Genomic DNA, 24,053 nt, shown 5'->3' with positions numbered 1-24,053 from the left:
TAGGACAACAAATATGGGGAATACATACCTTAACAAACAATGAAAGCATATGTGTGCACACACTCCAAATAACATATTGTGGAAGCAGCTTGTGTGGTACTGCACATTCACTTGTCTTGAGTATGCACCTTCCATCAAGTACGGGTCCACATTTTTGGGACACTGCAAAATGACACTCATGTGTGGCCCACAGTTGTCAAGGACCTGCAAAAAGGCTGAGGCTTGGGAGAGGTGTCATCCAAGAAGTATGTCCATGACATTTGCCCACTCACCTGCAACAGAGGCTGCCATGGCTTGCACACATCTTACAAACCATGGAATGGATCCCATATCCAAAAGGTAGCACTCAGGAGTCTGAGATGTAGCCTTGCCTCGCCATTGCATATTCCATGGCAAACAGTGCAGACAAGCATGTATGTGACGATGAAGTATGAGACACCATTACTGTAGAAAATAAACAGATGCCCATCCAAGACAGATGACAACATATGTTGCAAACTGGTCATGGAGGCTGCCCTGACACATGCAGCAACACTGAGGGACTTGCAGAAATGTCTAGCAAGTACTGCCTGTGCAGTGCCTGTGTTGACAATGACCTGGACTCTACATAAAGGTGGCCTATAGGTTAGGGTAATCAGATGGAAGAGTTGTTCCACAGGAGACATCATCCAGGGCTCTTTACAGGTAGCATATGCATAACATCAAATCTCCCAAAGGCATGTGTTGCAATGTGTAATGGTGTACGAGACCAAGGCTGAAACCTACAGACAGTATTAATAAAGATAAATGTGCTGCACAAGCAACACTTCACTCTACCTCATGCCCACCATCCCCATCTGTACTTTGCTGGTGGGAGTGTACACCTGTAGGTTTGCTGTTCATTCGTAAGAACTAGGCCTGTAGACATAGTGTTCTGAATTTCGGACACTGCAAAATGACACTCATATGTGGCCCACAGTTCATAGGTTCATAGGTTCATAGATTCATACTAGGCTATCTGCCCTAGGGCATTTATAAGCCTAGCCAGAGTGTGTTTGGCTTTCACCACCGATTTTAAATTAATTTTGCAATGCCCTTTTTCGAGGTTAGTATACTGTGCCTCTGTCTAACAATGACACAGAAGTGATACCCGGGGTAAACCTACAATCTCCCATCCACTCATCAAGATTCCTCTTGAAGAGAGTCAATGAGGGACTCTGTCTAACCTGGACTGGGATTTTATTCCAGAGTGAAGGGAGCCTCTGGGTTATGAATCTGTCCCTCCAGCATGTCCTATTTATTTCAGTGCTGAGGTTCAAGTCTCTCGAGCGCATAGCTCGATGGGATTTAGATTTTCTGGGGTGCAGCATGTCCATTAATTCTGGGTTGGATATGGCTTTATACGTCAGGCACAGATCGCCTTTGAGCAGGCGGTATGCCACTGAGTAGAGCTGGAGTTTCTTTAACCAGGCAGCATATGGCATCTGTTTGAGCCCTTTGATCCTCTTGGTGAGGTACTTTTGGGGTCTTTCCCGTTGCTGCAGGTGTCTGGTAAGGTACATTCCAAAAGGGGCATTGTACTCAATTATGGGCCTGATGAGGGATGAGTAAAGAGGCACGATGACCTCCCCTGATCTAGATGTGAATCCCTTCATGATTAGGTGGGCTATATAAAATGTTTTTCTAACCACTTTGGCCACATGGTTGTCAAATGAGAGATTGCTATCAACTTGGGTCCCCAGGTCCCTAATTACTTCTTCTGTACTTAATGGATTACCACCTATGTGGTAATTTGTGGCACTGTTTTTGCCAAAGGGGATGACTATACACTTTTTGGCGTTTAGCTTGAGGCCATGGCTCTGGCACCAGTTGTCTGTTTCTATGAGGCCCTTTTGGAGGATGCTTGTGTTGGCTGGAGAGTCGATTATGGCGCCCAGTTTGCAGTCATCTGCGAAATTGGTCAGCCACAGTCCTTCCGTGTTGGCCTGTACCTCCGAGAAATATATACCGAACAAGAGAGGTCCCAGGACTGAGCCTTGTGGGACGCCACTTGTAACTGGTTTGGAGTCTGACATGGCTCCAGCAATTCTAACCATGTGTGTTCTGTCCTTGAGCCAGTTTACAACCAATCTAATGTCATAGGGGTTTATATTTAAGCTGGTGAGCTTATCTATAATGCCCGAGTGCGGTATTGTATTGAAGGCTTTTGCGAGGTCCAGGTAGGCTGTGTGGACCACCTTCCCCTCGTCAATGGCCTTGGTGACTGTTTCAAAGAAATTGACCAGGTTTAAGAGGCAGGATCTGCCCTTAACAAAGCTGAACTGGGTAGGATCCAGTGTCTGTAGGTCCCCAATATCTTTATTCATGAGGTCCATGATGATCCTTTCCATAGCTTTGCAGACCAAGCTAGTCAGGCTTATGGGGTGATAGTTTCCAGGATCTGTTGAGGCACCACCTTTGTGGAGAGGGACCACTGTTGCTGTACACCACTCTTTGGGTACATATCCTGTAGTAAGGCTGAGATTGAACAGTAGTTTTATGTTTGGGTTTAGCTTTTCTTGGAGTTCATGTAGGACACAGCCCGGGACACCGTCTGGTCCCATTGATGCTGTGTTTTTTGCTTTGGAGAGGGTGGCTCTTACCTGAGCATCTGAGATGTCAGGGGGGCAGCACTCTGCTGGGATAGATATTTGCCCTTTTGGTGGGGGGGGAGTTTGCGCTGAACCTGTCAGCTAGGATGTCGGCAATGTCTGTGGGTTCGATGTATTTTTTATCATTTTGGAGTAACTCTGAGCATATCTGGAAATTCCCACCCAGGTTCCTAACAAAAATAAAGAAAGCCTTGTGATTATCCTTAGTGTCCTGTGCAATTTTTCTCTCGAAGCTGGCCTTAGACGAATTTATGAGTGCCTGTACTTTTTTGCTAATACTGATCAGAGATGCCTTCCCTTTTTGGGATTTTGCTCTATTATGTGGTAGCTTCCTCCTTCTATTGTATAGTTTGTTTATGGATGGGGTCCACCAGACAGGACGTCTGCCTTTGGAGGATTAGGTCTTGGTTTTATTTGGGATTGCATGACCCATGCATTCCTGAAGGTGTTCATAGAATGCGTTTATAAAGGATTCTGCGGTCTGGGCCGTATTTTCCACAGGTTGTCAAGGACCTGCAAAAAGGCTGAGGCTTGGGAGGGGTGTCGTCCTGAAACACAACAATGAACTGAAGCAGACATCCAAAGCTCATTAAGAATGGCTGTATCTGAACACAGTCAAGGTCATGCATTGTGCCAGACATAACCCTGACTCCACAGCAATAGTGAAGGCACTGAGTGACCTCCAAGGGCTGTGCACATGAGCTGGCCTTGCAATCTGGCAGAGCTGGGGGATATTTGTCGGGCAGAGTGACCAAATAATGGCAAGTGAAGATGGGTCACATTAGTATACACCTTCCAGGAATATTGACTGCTGTAGTTCACTTAACAGATGCTGCAGCAAACCATCATGTTAAGGGTGTACACACTTATGCAACCCACATATTGTATGCATCCCAATCAACATCTGCACAACTAACACATTTGTTTCATGCTACATTTGATTTTGCATGTCATATGTCACATATCAGGTGTGTGTAATGTTAACATATGCAGTATTGTGGCCTCATGGCATATCAGAGAAGAGGGTGGCATGTCAATAAGGGTGTGTAAACTACTCATAGCCACAGTAAGCTTTGTTGGTTGTCAGTATAATTGGATTTTATTGCTCATACATGCCCTGCTGATGATGAGATCTGCAAATTGGATGTCAGGCATTCACTATTGACATCTGTCCTCATATCAACCCAGGCATATGTCAGATAAACACATAGTGGTGTTAGCAACAGAGCAAACATAACTGCCACACATATACACATTCAGCAATGCTGTGTACACTTGTGAGGTATGATGCACAGTACATGCCAGGGTGTTGAACAGGTGCACAGCAATACTGTGTACATGGGTGCAGTGTGTTAGAGGGGAAGGGGCATCACCTACTAACACAACTCATGCATCACAAAGATGTATAATGTTGGTAACAGGGATTGAGTATAGCTACCATGCATGCTGTTGAGTGCCATATGTCGTGCATGTTCACAGTTGGGTAATGAGAGGTCTGTGTAATATCTCTGTGCCACCTCACCTGTAATTGTGTGTGTGTGTGTGTGCGTGTGTGTGCGTGTGTGTGTGTGTGTGTGTGTGTGTGTGTGTGTGTGTGTGTGTTTGCACATGTGTGTAGAGGTAAGCAATGACGTACAGGTCTTAAAGTATGTTTTCCCCTCACAGGTGGTGAGGTGGTCAGGGCCCCTCCTGCAGGCAAACTGATCTTAGTGTCCATACAGACTCTGACAATGATGATAGGTATGGTGAGGTACAAGCGGGGTTGTCAGCAGCTGAAGCTGTGCCATTGGTTGACATGCCACTGTTATCCACCCCATCCCTGCACACAGTCACATTGCCTATATATACCCCATCACCAGTGGCCATAGATGAGGGACAGTTGGCAGATGATGGCATGGGACAGCACAGTGTGGGGACCATGGCAAGTGTGTCTGTACACAGCAGCCATAGCTGGATGACTGGTAAGGTACCACACAGGCAAATGTACAGGGGTGCTCATAGGAGGGCTGCTGGCCATCATACCCCTTTGCAGAAGTGCTACAGCAGGTGTCATCAGACAAATGTTTTGGATCATCATGGAGGCACAGGCATGTATGGAATGTTATACCAGACAGGGTCTGAGGCTCCTGAGGTCTAGTCATTCTGCTATTATTGACAACATCCATGATCTTGCAGGTGCCCACCATTATTTTGCAGAGGTCCTGGATAGATGGTTGGGTGAGATGCTGCACAATACATGGCAGGGTGCTGAACAGGTGCACAGCAATATGGTGCACATGGGTGCAGTGTGTTAGAAAAGAAGGGGCATCACCTACTAACACAACTCATGCATCACAGAGATGTATAATATTGGTAACAGGGATTGAGTATAGCTGCAGTGCATGCTGTTGAGTGCAATATGTCATGCATGTTGACAGTTGGGTGATGAGAGGTCTGTGTAATATCTTTGTGCCACCTCACCTGTAAGTGTGTGTTTGTGTGTGTGTGCGCGTGTGTGTGTGTGTGTGTGTGTGTGTGTGTGTGTGTGTGTGTGTGTGTGTGTGTGTGTGTCCGTGATCTCGCAGATGCCCACCATTATTTTGCAGAGGTTCTTGATAGTCTGTTGGATGAGATGGTGGGAATCCTCATCCGTGCAATGTCTGTGTTAGAGCATATGGTGGGAGTTGGGCGACAGCCAAATGGATGTATGTCAGCAACACCAACAGGTGGAGGTCTACGTGGAAGTGCAACAAGTCACAGCCACTCCTGTAGTGGGAGTACCAGCACCAGCACTGCAGGGAATGTGCTGTCCACACCTCAACACAGCAGGCCACATGCACATGGCCCTGGCTGGTCCTAACAGGGACCCAGATCCAGCGGCCATTTGTCATCATCAGGAGAGAGTAGCATATCTAGCCTTGTACCTGGTAGTGCCTGTGGAAATGCTGGCTGGCACAGTTCTTGTGTCCATGTCCGGAGATGGTGAACTGCACACCCTGCCATGTATGGTCTGCAGTTGTCCAACAAACCCCTGTATAAGGCAGCCACATGGCTGAACTATGCACATACATACATACACACACACACACACACACACACACACACACACACACACACACACACACACACACACACACAGAGAGAGAGCTAGGGCGCCTCTATATCTACACACACCACATCTCCACAGCCCAATTAATAATGAAACCCCCTAACGCACACACACAATGTCAACCAAATGGCTCAGCCTAGGTCTCTGGCAAACCACCCTGTGCATATGATGATACCTGTGCCACAACCCTGTCATCCATACCATCGATGCAGGGACAGGCTAATATGGTTCTGATGCAAAGGGTGAATGTGCTAAGGTGTAGCAATGTAATGCTGTGTAACATGTTTTCAGCAGGAAAGTTTAATACTTACATGTCAGGATGTGTAGCTGTCCAGCCATGATGAATTATAGCTGTTATTACCACTGACTGATAGTGGTCTCCATAATGTATTCAGTTCATCTTGTAGGTGTCTATGTGTCAGCAGGATGTTGGTCTGCTGGTATTTCCTACAAGGAGTATGGCACTGTGGTGACACATTGACTGTGTCATATCCTGGGTACAGCTGAGCACAAGTAACAGGTCTGTATAAGAGTTACTGCATGTGCCACATGGCTGATAAGTCTGAGGAGTGTATACAGGTGAGTGCATGTTGGCTGATGTCAGCAGCCCTTCTACAGTGGACAATGGTAAGTGCACTGGGTGGCACACACCACATGTTTGTGTATAACACACACACAGAGGCTTTGCTGTTGATGCATTACACAGAGAATACTGTACACATGGATGCATTTAATTTTGCAGTGAACCCATTTTAGCCGTGAACCCATTTTAGCCTATGCAATTCCACCAAGACATAATAGACAAAACATCACATCAGTAAATACTCAGTCTGCTACTTTAATGTCATCAACGATGGTACTGGCAGGGTATATGTCCCCTTCCCAAATGTAGTGCAATCCCAATAAACATAGGTTTGCTGGTGTGGGTGACACAGCCCTACACTTTGGAGGGTGCGGAGTGGTGTAGAGCCACACATAGTGTGAGTGAAGACTACATAACCTGTTAACATACACTGTACAGTATTACAGCAGATGAAGCGCGGAGATGCACACAATAACCCCAATGAGAGTGGTTGTGTCCACAGCATCAACAGCCAACATATATATATATATATATATATATATATATATATATATATATATATATATATATATATATATATCAACCCCAGTATCTCTGTACAGCTATACAGTGGGGAAGGGGGCATTTACACATCTACTACTAGCTTAGATGGAATGAATTTCCATGACATGATTCCTTTGACATGTTAGCATTTGCCAGTCAGTTCTCGAACAGATTACCTTCTGGGACATGTATATTCTACAAACTGAAGTAGATTCCTTCACATACACACACACTTACTAGGCAACACTGAGAGTAGAACCTCTACCTAGGTACTTATTGCTACTTATGTATTTGGCCTTAATTGCACACACCACACAGCTTTTAGGATGAGGTGTGTCCAGAGTCTCTCCTTAAGTGAGGAACATCACCAGGCCTTTTACAGTATGGTAATGGGGGATGTACTGGGTGTTAATGAACAATACACAGTATGATATACTGTCATATACACATTGACAAACACATAACAGTCATAGACGCATCTGAGAGACCTGGGTTTATCAGTGCTAACTACTTTGTCAGTGAGCCCGTTCTGTTAGATAATTTGCACACATCACATGCATTAATAGGCTGGATAGTGTAAGCAGTTACCTGTATGATTGATGGTGACAGTGGTCCTCATACAGTGGACCTTGGGACATGTACTGGGGGTACCATGGTGTAAAGACAGTATACCCAGCATGCACACCCCACATTGGATATTTTACTTACTGAAACCCATGATAATACTCTGACATACCCACAATCACACATTGACCAGGACTGCAATACAACCCATTGTCTATCTCATCAGTGCTACTACAGGGATATGCATTTATTGCACATGCCACAGGGATAGTAGGATGATGGTTTGTCATGGCTCTCATAATATCAGCAACATCACTATGCCTTATACTGTATGGCCAGGTGTATCGTATTTGTAGAATATAGTCTCAAAATGCTGTATCTTACAAATATACACACTTGCACACATACACACACTTGCCAGGACTCAGAGGGTAATCCATGCCTATCTAGTTATTTGTACAACAGTGTTGTGCTGGTACTGCAAGCTCCAGGTACCCCACAGGATGAAGAGTGTAACACGGTACATTTAATGTCCATTACAGTAGCAGCCATTTCTAACTATGGCAATGGGGGGTGTAGTGTGTGAGAAGATCCTCAGGGTATTATCAACTGCAGGTTTACAAACACACAAACACTGTTATTCTCAGAAATGCACACTGACACATTTGTTAGTACTGGGGTCCATAGCTGCAGGTGTTCCTAGGTGTGTACCAGAATATTGTCCATGGAGAGATGAGAAGAGTAGCGGATGTGGGTACAGTGGTATCATGTCACCTGACATTTGTATGAAGGCCATCTATCAACTGATGCCACGTGAGTGATCCTCATGGTAACAGTTAAAGGCAACATCCAATCATCTGGTTATCTCTTGCAGAGGGCCAGTGAGGTGCTCCAACTGACATGTATACAATATATATTGCATATTGTGTTTAATATTTTACCTTAAATGAAGACAAGACACTTCTTCCTCTCTTTCAGTGGTATTTATTACACACGTGTGGGAGCATCATGGAAAGTACCAGGAAGACTCCCTGAACAAAGGAATGCATAAACTTATATGCTGGTGATATTGCTGGCAGTATAAAAATATAAACTAGACCAAGTAGAGTAATACAAAATACAATTAACCAATCAGTGGTTTACCTGTAGGCTTAAAGCAGTTCACACTACTACATCTCTAGGCAGATAAGGATAATCAGATATACTTCCATATAAAGCACATTTACTGCTTTCAAACAGGCTCTTGTTTTTCAGTACTTTTCCACTATTCACAGTTTACTCAAAGTTTGTAGTACAAAGTTCATCTAGATGCATACAGGTTTTCACATACTCAATCTTCTTGAAAACATGCTTTGTCCATTCATATTCTACAATCCCCCATTTGATGCTGTGTAAGCATCACCATTTAGTCTATCATACATTTGCCCTAAGCCTAACATAACCATGTGGCTAGTTCCTTTAAGCTCCACTAAGTATCATTGATACATGAACTAGTCTAATTGACAACACTGCTAACATTACATCCAGTAAATCTATTGCATTGCAACTTGCTCTGTCGCAATGGCACTCTGTGTTTCCGATGGAATTTCTCAAGTCAACATCATTGGGCTCGAAAAATGGGACAAAGTATCTGCAACATGACAATCGAATATCAGTGCAATTATACAGAAGTAAAATCGGATATACTTCCATATAAGGCACATTTCCTGCTTTCAAACAGGCTCTTGTTTTTCAGTACTTTTCCACTATTCACAGTTTACTCAAAGTTCATAGTACAAAGTTCATCTAGATGCATACAGGTTTTCACATACTCAATCTTCTTGGACACAGGCATTGACCATTCATATTCTACAATCCCCCATTTGATGCTCTGTAACCATCACCATTTAGTCTATCATACATTTGCCCTAAGTCTAACATAACCATGTGGCTAGTTCCTTTAACATTGTCACATATTTTTATTTTATTATTCATATTCTACAATAACATGGCCAATGTTTGGGTTGGAGACCTGTACCCAATAATGTTTTGTTGATTGTGGTAGTCTAGTTGAGGTATCCATGGCATGTGATGCATACAGGGTGGGGTTTCCTAGCTATGGCATTCATAACACAGCTAGGCAGACATGTCAGTGTCAGTCAAGCATAGCTTTCCTGTGAGCAGCCCAGATGGATACCTGACATCTGCATATCTGTACAGAGGACAGACAGACAGAAATCAGCTAGCCAACAGGTTATGCATTAGAATTAATGTTTTGACAGATAGACGTCTGACACTAATAGGTATGCCATTACTACATGACAGCAGCCCTCAATGACAAGGCCTATACACATAGTAGTCTACAGTTACTATCCACATATCAGCTCAATATCCAGTAGCAAGTACTTAATAACACACAGCTCACACACCAAGAACATGATAGTCTGTACTCAGAGTCCAGCTTTGCATGCAGGCATGCATGGTTCCAGTACTACAATCTGCAATCTACTCTTACTTAGGAAAGCACTGTTAACAGTAGTAACGTAAAGATACAATGCATGCAAGTGTGACTGTATATAACCTGAGATACTACCCATGTATGAAACACATAAAAAAGGAAAAGATTGTTGTACTAGTCATATATACTAAGGTGTCCCAGACAGTATACTCACACCCCTTGCTACCGTGATGACAGCACATAGAAGCATGCTATGTACATGGAATTGAATACACTTATTAAAGATGTCATTACTGTGCTATTTCATCAGACTGGAATGTAATCACTGCTTACCAGGGCTGAGATATCCTTAGCAGGTGTAAGCATTACTTAAATGTAAATGCTAAGCACATTTGTGCACTGGTAAGCAAAGCCTACATGGTGTAAGTGGCTTTTCGTTTAACCGTACATTAGCAGCACTTACTGTCGGGCAAACCCACTTAAAGCTGATCAAAACTGCCTTATCCACTCTGTATCCAACAGTCCTTGTTCTGCTTATCAACAAAATAAATAGCCTATGCAGGTCTTAAACCCAGGACCCTGTGCACTATAGTTAACCACCAAGCCATCACAGCTGTGAAAATTGTTGTTGTTTTTCCAATATATCTGTCAGCACACATAATGAATAGTATTGAACAACTGCTTTGACTTCTACAATTGTGTAGTACTTGTTAGTGATATTAGTGTTGAATCAAGTATGTTGTTATATGTAAATATACACATTTATTTATTTTTATTTTATTTTACATTTCTTAACCGGGATGGTCCAACTGGACAAGGTCCATTTACAGTGGAGGCCTGGGGAGAAAAGCTCCACTTAATTAATACAACCCCCCCAAAAAATAATGACATTATACATAATGTAAAAAACATTGTTATACTAGCAGTATTTTGTGAAAAATAACAGTAAAAAAAGTTCTCATCAGAAATAATTACATATGTACATTTTGTTAGCTGTGAAAAATGCAGACAGAGATCACAGCAAAATTACTGTATGTCAAGGGATACCATTTGTTACAACCATGCTTACTGAGGGCCTGAAATAGGAGAGAAAAGTGAAGGATGGAGGTAGCATATTTTATGATTATGTAACACATAGACAGAGCCAAGAGCTTAAAAGATGAGCCTTAAGGGAGTTTTTGAATTGTGTGGTATTTGATGCAGAAGTCATGGGGGGGGAGATTATTCCAACTTTTTGCTATACTGTGTGAAAATAGAGCTTTAACTGCTGTGTTGTTGGCTGAGGAGATAGAGAGGTGTGGTTTGTTGGCAGAGCAGAGTGGATGATTTGGTGTATAGTTAGTCAGTAATTGCCTTAGAGCTGGAGTTTTGTCAGGATGTTTTAGGTTGTTATACGCCATGACTAGTTGATGATAGGGTAATAACTGTGGGAGTTCAAGCCACTGAAGTTGCCTAAGAGGTATACAATGATGGGTTCTAAAGAGGGAATTTTTAGCAAACTTGGCAATGTTGTTAAAACAAGACTCAAGTTTGTCTAGGTCAGATTTTCTAACATAATTCAAAATTTGTGCTGCATACATTACTGTGGATAGAAGGTGGGTTTGAGCTAGGGTGACTCAAGCCTGATCTGATATAAAGTTTTTATGTCTGTATAGGGAACCCATTTTTTGTGTACATTTTTAATAGTTTGAGAGATATGGATTTCAAAGTGGAGGTTATTATCTATTTTCGACTCCAAGGAGCTTGGTGTGGAGAGAGGGTGAAATGACAGTTCCATTGTTGGAGGAGATAGAGAAGGAGAGTGGAGAGGTTTTTGATTTGTTTGGGGTAAATCAAAGTAATTCAATTTTGCTGGGATTTAAGATAAGTTGAATATTAGTGATCCACCTTTCTAATGAGGCAAAAGATTCTTGGGCGAGATGCTGTAGAGTGGTAAGAGATGGGGCTGAGCAGATTAGGGTGGAATCGTCTGCATACTGTATGAGTGAGGCCTGCAGGGTAGAGGTATGCAGATTATTGGTGAAGAGAGAAAAGAGAAGTGGACCCAATATGTAACTTTGAGGTACACCAATGATGGTTGGGAGTAAAGGTGATAAAACTCTTTGCCACTGGATAGCTTTTGTGTCTGATAGATAATTTTTAAACCATGCAATAGTGTCAGGGGCAAAGGATAAAGGGGTTAGAGTATCTATTAGTATGGAGTGAGAAACCATGTCATATACTTTAGAGAGGTCCAGGAATATAGCAGATGCAAATCTGTTGTTATTTCTATGTTGGTTAACATAGTGTAGTTTATCTCTAATCTTTTTTATGGGGGCTACTAAATCAAGGATGTTAGTAAGGGTACTGTTAAAATAGTCTACTGCTTGTTTTAAGTCAAGGGTGCGTAATGGTTCCCAGTTACATTTTTTAAAGTAGTGCAGAGATCTAGAGGGTTAACATTGTGATCATGTCTAACTTGTCTATAGACTGTAGGTTTGGGTACGTTAGCATGTTTTCATAGGAGGAAAGTTGTGAGGTGTTCACTAAGTCCATCTGGTAGACAACCTATTTGGTAATTATGTTCAGGGTAGTTTACTAATGTCCAATCTATAATAGATTCCTTTTGGGATTTTTTTATCTACTCTAGTGGGTTCTTGAATGAGTTGAAAGACTCCATACAGGTTGATGTGGTTAGTGGGTTTTTTAGAGTTGCAGGCTAGCCAATCAGTGTTTAGGTCACCTAGTAAAATAGTCTCTTGTGGGAGGTTATATTTTGACCATTGTAGAATCTCCTCAATTATTGGAGAGTTATTACCTGGAGGGATATACGCACAAAGAATATTGATACTCATTTTCTTGTTTAGCAGTAGCACAGAGCCTATGATCTCATCAATATTAAATTTAGGTAGAGTAGTTTGTAGAGGTTGGGGAGTAAGTGTATTTTTATAGACAATTGAAACACCCTCTCCCTTCTTTCCCTTGCTCTCTAGTCATAGGATATTATATCCTGGAGGGAGAATTTCTTCATTCTGTGTGCTGGGTTTTAGCCAGGTCTCTGTTATGGTTAGAATGTCTGGGGAGTGGCGAATTATGAATGCGTATATGTGAGGAAGTTTGTTTGATGCACTGTGAGAGTTAAGGTTGATGATAAGTAGATTGGCTGTGTGTTTGTTTGGGGGTATAATTTTGCTTCGCCCTGGATTTGGGTGAATATCCCCTGAGGTAAGGAGGTATTTCTTTAATAATAGATGAAGTTTGATTGTTTGTAGAATGTCTATGTGGAGTTGGCATGATATTTTTCTAGTGTAGGATAGTGGAATGCACTTGCTATGTATAAGTAATATTGTGTTGTCATTAAATAAAGGGGGGGCTATTGGGAAGCTTATGTGGGTTACTATAGGTGCGAAGGTATGTGTTGTATGGTAGGTGGTGTAGTGTAGTGGTGTGTATGATTGTAAGGATGTAATGCAGGTTAGAGCTGTGAGGGTTAGTAGGAGAGATATACGACCTGCATAGTTTGTGTTACATGGTATTTGGATGCAAGTAGTGCTGTTTGGATGAGAGTTAATCGGGGGGGGGTGTGGTTTGGGTAGTGAGTGGCTGTAGGGAGTGGTCAGGTGATAGGCGGTTAGAATAAATGTAGAAGTAGTGGGGTGAGTGGGAAATGGGGCAGGGTAGATGAACAGAGCAGGTGCTCAAACACCACGAGACTACAGAGACAATCTGTGCACTCTATCCAGGGAGAGCAGGAAAATCAGCCTAAGTGGGGTATGTTCAGAGTATCTGCTTCCCTTTGACTTACTTGATACAGCCTGTAATAAGTACTGGCTGAGGAGGTAATAGGGAAACCTAGTCTAATACTGCTAGTGCTGCGAGCTCCCAAGCGGACCACTACACTGCTAAATTCAGTTAATTTTAAACAGTTTAAACATATATTAACCTTGTTTCCTTCTTGAGAAGTGATAAAAATATAAAATTTAGACTGCAGGATGTTTAGCTTAATGCACAGCAGTCCTTTTAGGTTCTGAGTCATTCGCAGGGGTGGTTCAGATTGGGTGGTGATTCCTATGGGTAAGATAAAAAAAAATGTAGTTTAAAAAAAAAAAACTAGTGATGCAGCCCTTCTGGTACAAACATAAGCAACAGGGGAAATAATACACAAGCTACAATGAAGCCCAATCAGAGAAATACAGTTGTACGATCAGTTGCCTTACACGAACAAATAAGTAAAATAAGGTATACACTGCAATACATAGTTTTAGTTGACAATGTCTAACAGACTACATTAGCTAATATATCTTATAGGTGTATAATAAAAGCCACTAGGCATGTAACTCAAAACATTTAACCCATAGTATTCCAAGGAGGTAGTGGGCCACCATTTGTAAATGCTGTATATAGATATTCCATTACACTGATAGCAACCCCAGCATTACAAATGGGCTACCAAACACTTCACTTTAAGCAATTTTAGGCATTAAGTTAATAGTATGCCCCTTTCCATCTTTCAGTTTGGTGGAGGTGCATTAAGCTACATAGATCCACTAAGCCGCTAGGTTCTTATCTTGCTAGGCAAACACTAGACCACACTAACATGTAAGCATTAATAATGTGAACATTACACTCTGCGTTTCCATGTAATATGCAGATATATAAATTAGCAGAATACTAACAACACATAAGCCTATGTTCCTTTATGCCCCTAGTACATGTTATAACAGCTTAATATTCCATGAACAGCAGTATGTTACAAAATCAAACTGTGTTGGGCAATTGTTAAGCTCTACTGCTTGGACTAATACACAAACATGCAGGCAGGTTCCCGTGCAGTTCTGTTTTACAACCAAAGCATAACTTCAGCTTCTCTCTAGGTAGATGACCACATAATCATAATTTATTTGTTTTTTAAACAACAGCTTACTGCCGCAAAATGGGTTCCGCTTGCACTAGCAACTGGGGTGATTTTAAAATAAGAAATGGCGCAAGATAGGGAGTTTAAAAAGGCTCACTTCTGTATTCAGGAGTGCTATGGTTGCAGTGACCTGACTGGTGAAATCCGTCTCCTCGTGGTTCCAGTCAGACACCACGAGACTACAGAGACAATCTGTGAGTTCGATTCAGGGAGAACAGGAAAATCAGCCTAAGTGGGGTTAGTTCTGAGTATCTGCTTCCCTTTGACTTACTTGATACAGCCTGTAATAAGTACTGGCTGAGGAGGTAATGGGGAAACCTGGTCTAATACTGCTAGTGCTGTGAGCTCCCGAGCGGATCACTACACTGCTAAAGCCAGCAATTTTAAACAGTTTAAACAGATATTAACCTTGTTTCTTTCTTGAGAAGTGACAAAAATATAACATTTACACTGCAGGATGGTTAGCTTAATGCACAGCAGTCCTTTTAGGTTCTGAGCCGTTCGTAGGGGTGGGTTCAGTTAAGTTAGGTAGATTGGGTGGTGATTCCTTGTTTCCTTCTTGAGAAGTGACAAAAATATAAAATTTAGACTGCAGGATGATTAGCTTAATGCACAGCAGTACTTTTAGGTTCCGTGCTGTTCGTAGGGGTGGGTTCATTTAACATATCAGATAAAAATCAGATAAGTTCTCATATCAGATAAATATGGTATGATACATCTGGGAAGGTATATACAACAGTCATCTCTACACATAACAAGGATATGGATTTGTGAGTTTTTTGCGCTTGTATACATCTCTGCAAGCTCCTGCCTGGTGCCCTGCGGAGTTCTACAGCAGCAGAGAGAAAAAAGAGAGACTTTGGAGTGATTAAGTATCATTTTTCTGCATTTTCTTGCTGCCTTTAGCTAATTCCGCCTAAATTTTTCTAGAGTTTCTGTGATTAAAAAAGCTTGTTTCAGCTACATATTGTACTTATTTTACTGCCTGCACTTTAACAAAGTCATTTTCATGTTTAAATTACTTGTTTAACTGTTGTAGGCTACACACTCAAGTGTGATAGCTATTTCTGTGCATTTAAAGTGCTTTATTTTAATTGTATCTGCTTTATTTTCTGAAAAAAAAATATATATATATATATACTTGTTTTCCCACCTTTCTAAGCTAGTATAGTCCAGTTCTCAGGTTAGTGCCGAATTCAAGGCTATGTTACAAGTTTCTTTGTTTGCCCATACCTTACATGGGTAGAAGGAAGTTTCTCTGTTCACTGTGAGAGAGGGAGGTTTGAGCAGCCGATCTGTCCCTGGAAAAGTGGTTTCAACCCAGAAATTAGTATTTTATTGGCCATTTTGGGCAAATTTCTATCTCTTTCATTTCCCTGCTATAAAAAACGCATTTGTGTGGTTTTTGCACAAGTATACAGCTCAGCAAGCTCCTGCCTGTTGCCCCGCAGAGTTCTACAGCAGCAGAGAGACAAAGGAGAGACTTTGGAGTGATTAAGTATAATTTTTCTGCATTTCCTTTCTGCCTTTAGCTAATTCCGCCTAAAATTTTCTAGAGTTTCTGTGATTTAAAAAGCTTGTTTCAGCTACATGTTATAATTATTTTACTGCCTGCATTTTAACAAAGTCATTTTTGTGTTTAAATTACGTAACTGTTGTAGGCTACACACTCAAGTGTGATAGCCATTTCTGTGCATTTAAAGTGTTTTTTTGATTGTATCTGCTTTATTTTATGAAAAAAAAAAAAAAAATATATATATATATATATATATATATATATATATATATATATATATATATATATATATATATATATATATATATATAGACTTGTTTTCCCACATTTCTAAGCTAGTATAGTCCAGTTTCAGGTTAATTCTAAATTCAGGGCTGTTTTACAAGTTTCTGTGTTTGCCCATGCCTTACTTGGATAGAAGGAAGTTTCTCTGTTCACTGTGAGAGAGGGAGCTTTGAGCAGCCTATCTGTCCCTGGAGGAGTGGTTTCAGCCCAGAAACTAGTAGTTTATTGGCCATTTTGGGCTAATTTCTATCTCTTTCATTTCCTTGCTATAAAACCCACATTTGCACGGTTTTGCATGCCGGGCAGCACCGGTTAGCTAGGGTATAACTATTCCCGGCTCCATGAAGTCTACTCTTTAATTTTTCCCTTGGAACTAGACAAACTTCAACTTAAGCACTCAAACCATTCACTTCTCATCCCGGCACTTGCTCAAAACTCATAGCAAGCACTAATAAACCTTAGCACTAGACCCCCCCCCTATACTGTAGAGAAGGAGAAGGCTCTCTATACGACCTTATCAGCCAATCAGTAAAACAGTTCACTGTACCTATCCAGCCATGTCCAAAGGGCAGTTTCAGGTGTACTCTCCGGTCCAACTGGTGAATCTGGGCATTTTGAGGCAATGTTACAATTGCCTCATCTACACAGACAACCCTCTCCTCCTTCCACCAAACACTAATACATGCGAGAGATGCAATTATACAGCCAAACTGCAGGCTAAGCTTGCTCAACCCAAGACTGGACCAGACAGTCAAGAGGGGAAGGGAATTACTTGCATCACATTTCCAGTCTCACATAGACCTATGACACCAGCACCGGCAAAAAACACACAGAAATACACAAAAACATACTCAAAGGCTCTAAATAAAAATCTGCCAAAGCAGCAGAGACCTCCAAAGCAGACAAACAAGCAGCATCCACCCCCCCAACACAAACCATGAAACACATAATTCACAAAACCAGTGTGCCACGCAATCACAGCCCTTAAGGCAAAATAACATACTCAACACACTAGCAATAGGTGATTCTATAGTCAGGCATGCTGACGTCCCACTCACTAGGCTGAACAAGGAGAAGGTTACTGTTAGCTGCCTGTTGGGTGCCAGGATCCGCCACATAAGACAAGCACTCAGGTCACTCCAGAACAAGTACAAGTATGACTCTGTCATTGTCCATGTTGATGTGAATGACCTGAGCAGTACCTCCCTGGACTACATGAAAAGAGACATGGAGAAGCTCTCTGATCACGTAGCCCAAGCCGGTACAACCCTGACCCTGAGTAGCATCCTGCCCTCACCAAGAATGATACCATGGTATAGAGAAAAAAATTATCAGTTTCAACAACTGGCTAAGCTTCTGGTGTCATTCCACGGGGATTCAGTGTCTGTCAGCCTGGGATAACATGCTCGACAAGCCACGCTGCTTCACTAGAGATGGCTTGCACCTGTCACCCTTAGGCTTTTGAATACTGGCCAAGGCTCTTGCCACCCTCATAGTGCCTTTTTTAGGCAAGGCTCAAAAGACAAACCCACCACCGTAAATAGCAGAAGTAACAAAAAACTGAGGGTAATGTTACTCAATGCCAGAAGTCTAAACCTCAAAATGCATGCACTCAAGGCACTCCTCAGTATGGAGAAAATTGATATAAGTGCAGTAACAGAAACTTGGTTTAAGGTCCCAAGCACTACCAGGCTACAACTCATACCATACATTTTGGCCACAAAACCCAGACCGAAATACAAAAGGCCTGGGAGTATCCATATTCATCAAAGATACCCACACCACCAGGTTAGTGGCACAGCACAATGCTTCAGAGATCATCCATGTGCAACTAACAACGGGCAAAACTGCTAGTCAAATTATAGCTTGCTACAGATCACCCACCATGTCCCAAGACACCCACTCCACATTCCTGGAAACACTGGGAAACATAAAGGTCCTACTAAACACCCTGATATTGGGTGATTTTAATTACCCAAACATTAACTGGGAGAACTACTCAAGTACAAACTCCCTTGCCCAACATTTCCTAGAATTAATAAACTCAAACATCCTGGATCAACTGGTCAACATCCCCACCAAAAGTGACAACATATTGGACCTGGTCATCACCAACATGGGCAACTGGTGTTCCACACTGGAGGTCAACCCCTCGCTGGATAGATCTGACCATAAACTAATCACTCTGGATATCCACATTCCACCACGACCACTGGTGAAAGAAACCACCATGAAAAACTTTTCAAAAGCAAACTTCACATTACTTAAGACCGAGGTTGGAAGTTTCAAAGCCCCCATGCTAAAGGATAACACTGTCCAAGCTACAAAATCCTTTACTAATGCACTCTATGGGCACCTACAAGAATGCATGGATCATGCTATCCCAAACAAAACCAAGACCCACTCCTCCAACAAAAGGAAACCAGTCTGGCAGACCCCTGTCATAAACAAGCTATACAACAGAAGGAGGAAACTAGTACAGAAAAAAGTAAAATCTCAAGAAGGAAGACATCCCTGATTGGTATCAGCAAGAAACTACGTTGCCTCATAAAATCATCCAAGGCTAGCTTCAAAAGAAAAATTGCCAAGGACTCCAAAGATAACCACAAGGCATTCTTTAGCTATGTCAAGAATCTAAGTGGCAATTCTCAAATCTGCTCGGAGTTACTGCAGAATGGCACAAAATACACTGCACCGACCGATATAGCCAACATCTTGGCAGACAGGTTCCGTGCAAACTTCACCCCCCCCCTCACCCCCAAAAGGTCCCATAACTATACCAGAAGAATGTAGTGCCCCTGAAATCACAGACACTCAGGTTAAAACAGCCCTCTCCAAAGCCAAAAACACAGCATCAATGGGACCAGATGGTGTCCTAGGCTGCGTCCTACACGAGCTCAAAGATGAACTAACCCCTCAAATAAACACACTGTTTAAACTCAGCCTCTCCACAAGCAATGTGCCCACAGAGTGGCACACAGCAATGGTTATTCCACTCCACAATCCCCTATAAGCCTGACTAGCTTGGTCTGCAAAGCTATGGAGTGCATCCCCATGGATCTCATTAACAGAGACATTGGGAAGCTTTAAACACTGGACCCTACCCAGTTCAGCTTTGTTAAGGGCAGATCATGCCTCCTAAACCTGGTGGACATCTTTGAGACAGTTACCAAGGTTATAGGCAAGGGAAAGGTGGTCCACACAGCCTACCTAGACTTCAAAAAGGCATTCAACACCATTCCCCACTCAGGTATTATAGACAAGCTCACCAGCCTGAACATAAACCCCTATGTCCTGAGATGGGTTGCCAACTGACTCATGGACAGAACCCACATGGTAAGAATTGTGGGAGCTAGGTCTAACTCTAAACCGGTTACAAGTGGCATTCCCCAAGGCTCAGTACTAGGACCCCTCCTGTATGGCATATACTTCTCAGAGGTACAGGCAAGCACAGGAGGACTATGGCAGACCAAGTTCAGAGATGACAGCAAACTAGGGGCTATAATTGACTCTCCGGCTGACACAGACATCCTCCAAAAGGGTCTCACTGAGACAGAAACCTGGTGTCAAAACCATGGCCTCAAGCTAAATGCCAAAAATGCATAGTCATCCCCTCTGAAAAAAACAAAGTACCCACAAACTATCACATAGGTGGTAGCCCCCTATATATGGGAGATGTAATAAGGGATCTTGGGACCCAAGTAGATAGTAACCTCTCCTTTGATAATCACAATGCTAAAGTGGTTAGAAAATCCTTTTATGTGGCCCACCTAATACCAAAAGGGTTTGGATCCAGCTCGAAAGAGGTCATTGGGCCCCTCTATGCATCACTCATCAGACTCATCATAGAGTACAATGCCCCATTTGGGATGTATCTTACAAGACATCTGCAGCAACTGGATAGACCACAGAAGTACCTCACTAAGAGGATCACTGGCCTCAAGAAGATGCCCTATGCAGCTCGACTGAGGAAACTTCAGCTGTACTTGGTTGCATACTGATTACTCAGAGGTGATCTCTGCCTGACATACAAGGCCATGTCCAACCCAGAATTGTTAGACATGCTCCACCTAAAGAAAACCATATCCGCTTGAGCCACACACTCCAGGGATCTAAACCTTACCACAAAAATAAATAGGACATTCTGGAGGGAAAGATTCCTGTCCCAGAGATATTCTATGCTCTGGAGCAAGATTCCAATCTACATTAGGCAGAGCTCCTTGCTAATCCTCTTCAAGAGAAACCTTGACAAGTGGATGGGAAACAGAAACTTTACACCAGGGATCACTTCAATGGATCTGCTGGACAAACGCACAGGGAACTAATCTAAGGGGATGGCGAAAGCCAACACATTCCAGCTAGGCTTATAAATGCCTTCGGGCAGATAGCCTAGTACCTACCTATGAACCTATGAACATATATATATATATATATATATATATATATATATGTTTGTAGATATATGTATACATATACATACACATATATATTTATACACATATTTATATACATATTTATATATATCTGTATATTGATTTATATATATATATATATATATATATATATATATATATATATATATATATATATATATATATATATATATATATATATATATCTTTATATATATATATATATATATATATATATATATATATATATATATATATATATCTGTGTATATATATATATATATATATATATATATATATATATATGTAGGATGTATGTGTCCGCTGGTGTATCGACTATGGCGCCTAGTTTGCAGTCATCTGCGAACTTTGTCAGCCACAACCCTCCCATGTTTGCTTTAACATCTGAGAAATAAATGCCGAACAAGAGGGGTCCCAGGACAGATCCCTGTGGGACACCACTTGTGACTGGCTTTGAGTCTGACATTGCTCCAGCGATTTTAATTTTATGGGTTCTGTCCTTTAGCCAGTTTGCAACCCATCTAGTGACATAAGGGTTTACGTTTAAGCTGTTGAGCTTATCTATGATGCCTGAGTGGGGTATTGTGTCGAAGGCCTTAGCCAAGTCCAGGTAGGCTGTATGGACTGCTTTGCCCTCATCAATGGATATAGTGACTGTTTCGAAAAAGTCAACCAGGTTCAAAAGGCAGGATCTGCCCTTTACAAAGCCGACCTGGGTGGGGTCAAGTGTCTGTAGGTCCCCTATGTCTCTGTTTATGAGTTCCATAATGATTCTTTCCATAGCTTTGCAGACCAGGCTGGTTAAGCTTATGGGGCGGTAGTTCCCAGGGTCTGTAGAGGTACCCCCTTTGTGGAGTGGGACCACTGTTGCTGTACGCCAGTGCTCAGGTACATATCCCAAAGTAAGGCTAAGGTTAAATAGCATTTTTATGTGTGGGTTTAGCTCCTCTTGGAGTTCACGTAACACGCAACCCGGGATACCGTCAGGTCCCATTGATGCTGTGTTTTTAGCTTTGTTTAGGGCGATTCTCACTTGGACATCTGAGATGACAGGGAGATTACATTCAGCTGGGATATGTATTTCTTCTTTTGGGGGTGAGGGAGGGGAGAAATTTGCACTGAACCTGTCAGCCAGAATGTTGGCAATATCTGTGGGTTCAGTGTATTTTTTGTTGTTGTGAACTAACTCTGAGCATATCTGAGGGTTTCTGCCCAGGTTTCTAACATAGCTGAAGAAGGCTTTGTGGTTATCTTTAGTGTCCTTAGCGATTTTTCTCTCAAAGTTGACCTTGGACGTTTTTATGAGAGAACGTAGTTTTCTGCTAATGTTGATCAGAGATGTCTTCACTTCACGGGATTTTGCTCTGACGTGCAGTAGCTTCCTTCTTTTGTTATACAATTTGTTAATGGCTGAGGTCCACCAGACAGTACGCTTGCCTGTGGTGGAGAGGGACTTGGATTTATTTGGGATTGCATGATCCATGCATTCTTGGAGATGTCCATAGAAAGCATTTGTGAAGGATTCGGCATTGTGGGATGTGGTATTCACTGGCACAGTGGGCTTAAAGGATACCATCTCAGTCTTAAGAAGAGTGAAGTCTGCTTTTGAGAAGTTTTTCACTGTGGTCTTTTGTGCTAGGGGTGAAGGTGGGATATGTATATCCAGGGTGATTAGTTTGTGGTCAGATCTCACTAGTGAGGGGTATACTTCCAGTGTGGAGCATTTTGTCCCCATGTTTGTGATGATCAGGTCTAGTATATTACCTCCCATAGTGGGAGAGGTGACTAGTTGTTCCAGTGCATTTGAATTTATGAATTCCAGGAACCTTTGGGCTAGGGTATTAGGGCTAGAATAATGTACCCAATCTATGTTTGGGTAGTTGAAGTCTCCCAGTATGATGGTATTTTGTGATACATTCGTATCCTCCAATGTCTTCAGGAAGGCTGAGTGGAGTTCCTGAGATTGGGAGGGTGGTCTGTAACATGCTACCAGTTGTATAGCAGTTTTGCCTATCGTTAGCTGCACCTGTATGGTCTCTGATGCTTCATGTGTTGCTACTAACCTGGAGGTGTGGGTGTCCTTGATGAATATGGACACTCCCCCTCCCTTTGTGGTTCGGCCCGGGTTTTGGGGCCGAAAAGCATGATACGAGGTATAGCCTGGTAACGCTGGGGTGCTCTCAGGAGCCTTGAACCAGGTTTCAGTTACTGCACAGACGTCGATGTTCTCCATGCTGAGGAATGCATCGAGTGCCTGCATCTTGAGATTTAGACTTCTGGTGTTGAGCAGCATTACCCTTAGTTTTTTTCCATTTTTGTTTTCTAAGGAGGTGGGTTTGTCTTTTGAGCCTTGCCTAAAAAAGGCACTATGGGGGTGGCAAGAGCCTTAGCCAATATCCGGAAGCCCAGTGGTGACAGGTGTAAGCCATCCCTTGCAAAGCAGCGTGGCTTGGCCAACATGTCATCCCAGGCAGACAGACATTGGATCCCCTTAGAATGACACCAGTACTTCAGCCAATTATTAAAGCTGATCATCTTGTGTTTGTATTGTGGTATCATTCTTGGTGAGGGCAAGATGTTGCTCAGGGTCTGGGTCATTCCAGCCTGGGCTACATAATCGGAGAGCTCCTCTATGTCTCTTTTCATGTAGTCCAGGGAGGTACGTCTCAGGTCATTCACGCCAGCATGGACAATGACGGAGTCATATTTGTACTTGCTTTGGAGTGACTTGAGTGCGTGTGTTATGTGGTGGATCTTAGCTCCCGATAGACAGCTCACAGTCACCCTCTCCTTGTTCAGCCTGGTCAGCGGGACATCAGTGTGTCTGACTATAGAGTCACCTATTACTAGTGTATGAGGCATGGTGTTTGGCCTTGAGGGCTGTGATTGGTTGGCACACTGATTTATTGAAGTATGTGTTGCATGTGTTTTGTTTTGAGGTGGTGGATTTTTGGAAGTCTGCTTTGGGAGCCTCTGTTGTTTTGGTAAGTTTTTTATTAGAGCCTCCGAGTATGTCTTTGTGTTTTTATGTGTTTGGTTTGCAGTTGTGGTAGGTCTATGTGGGACTGGGATTGTTGTGT

This window comes from Protopterus annectens, chromosome 1.part1 (assembly GCF_019279795.1).
Source record: "Protopterus annectens isolate FY-2018-M chromosome 1.part1, PAN1.0, whole genome shotgun sequence".
NCBI classification, from domain to species: domain Eukaryota; kingdom Metazoa; phylum Chordata; order Ceratodontiformes; family Protopteridae; genus Protopterus; species Protopterus annectens.
The sequence above is the reverse complement of the archived record's forward strand: the minus strand, read 5'-3'. Positions refer to the sequence as shown.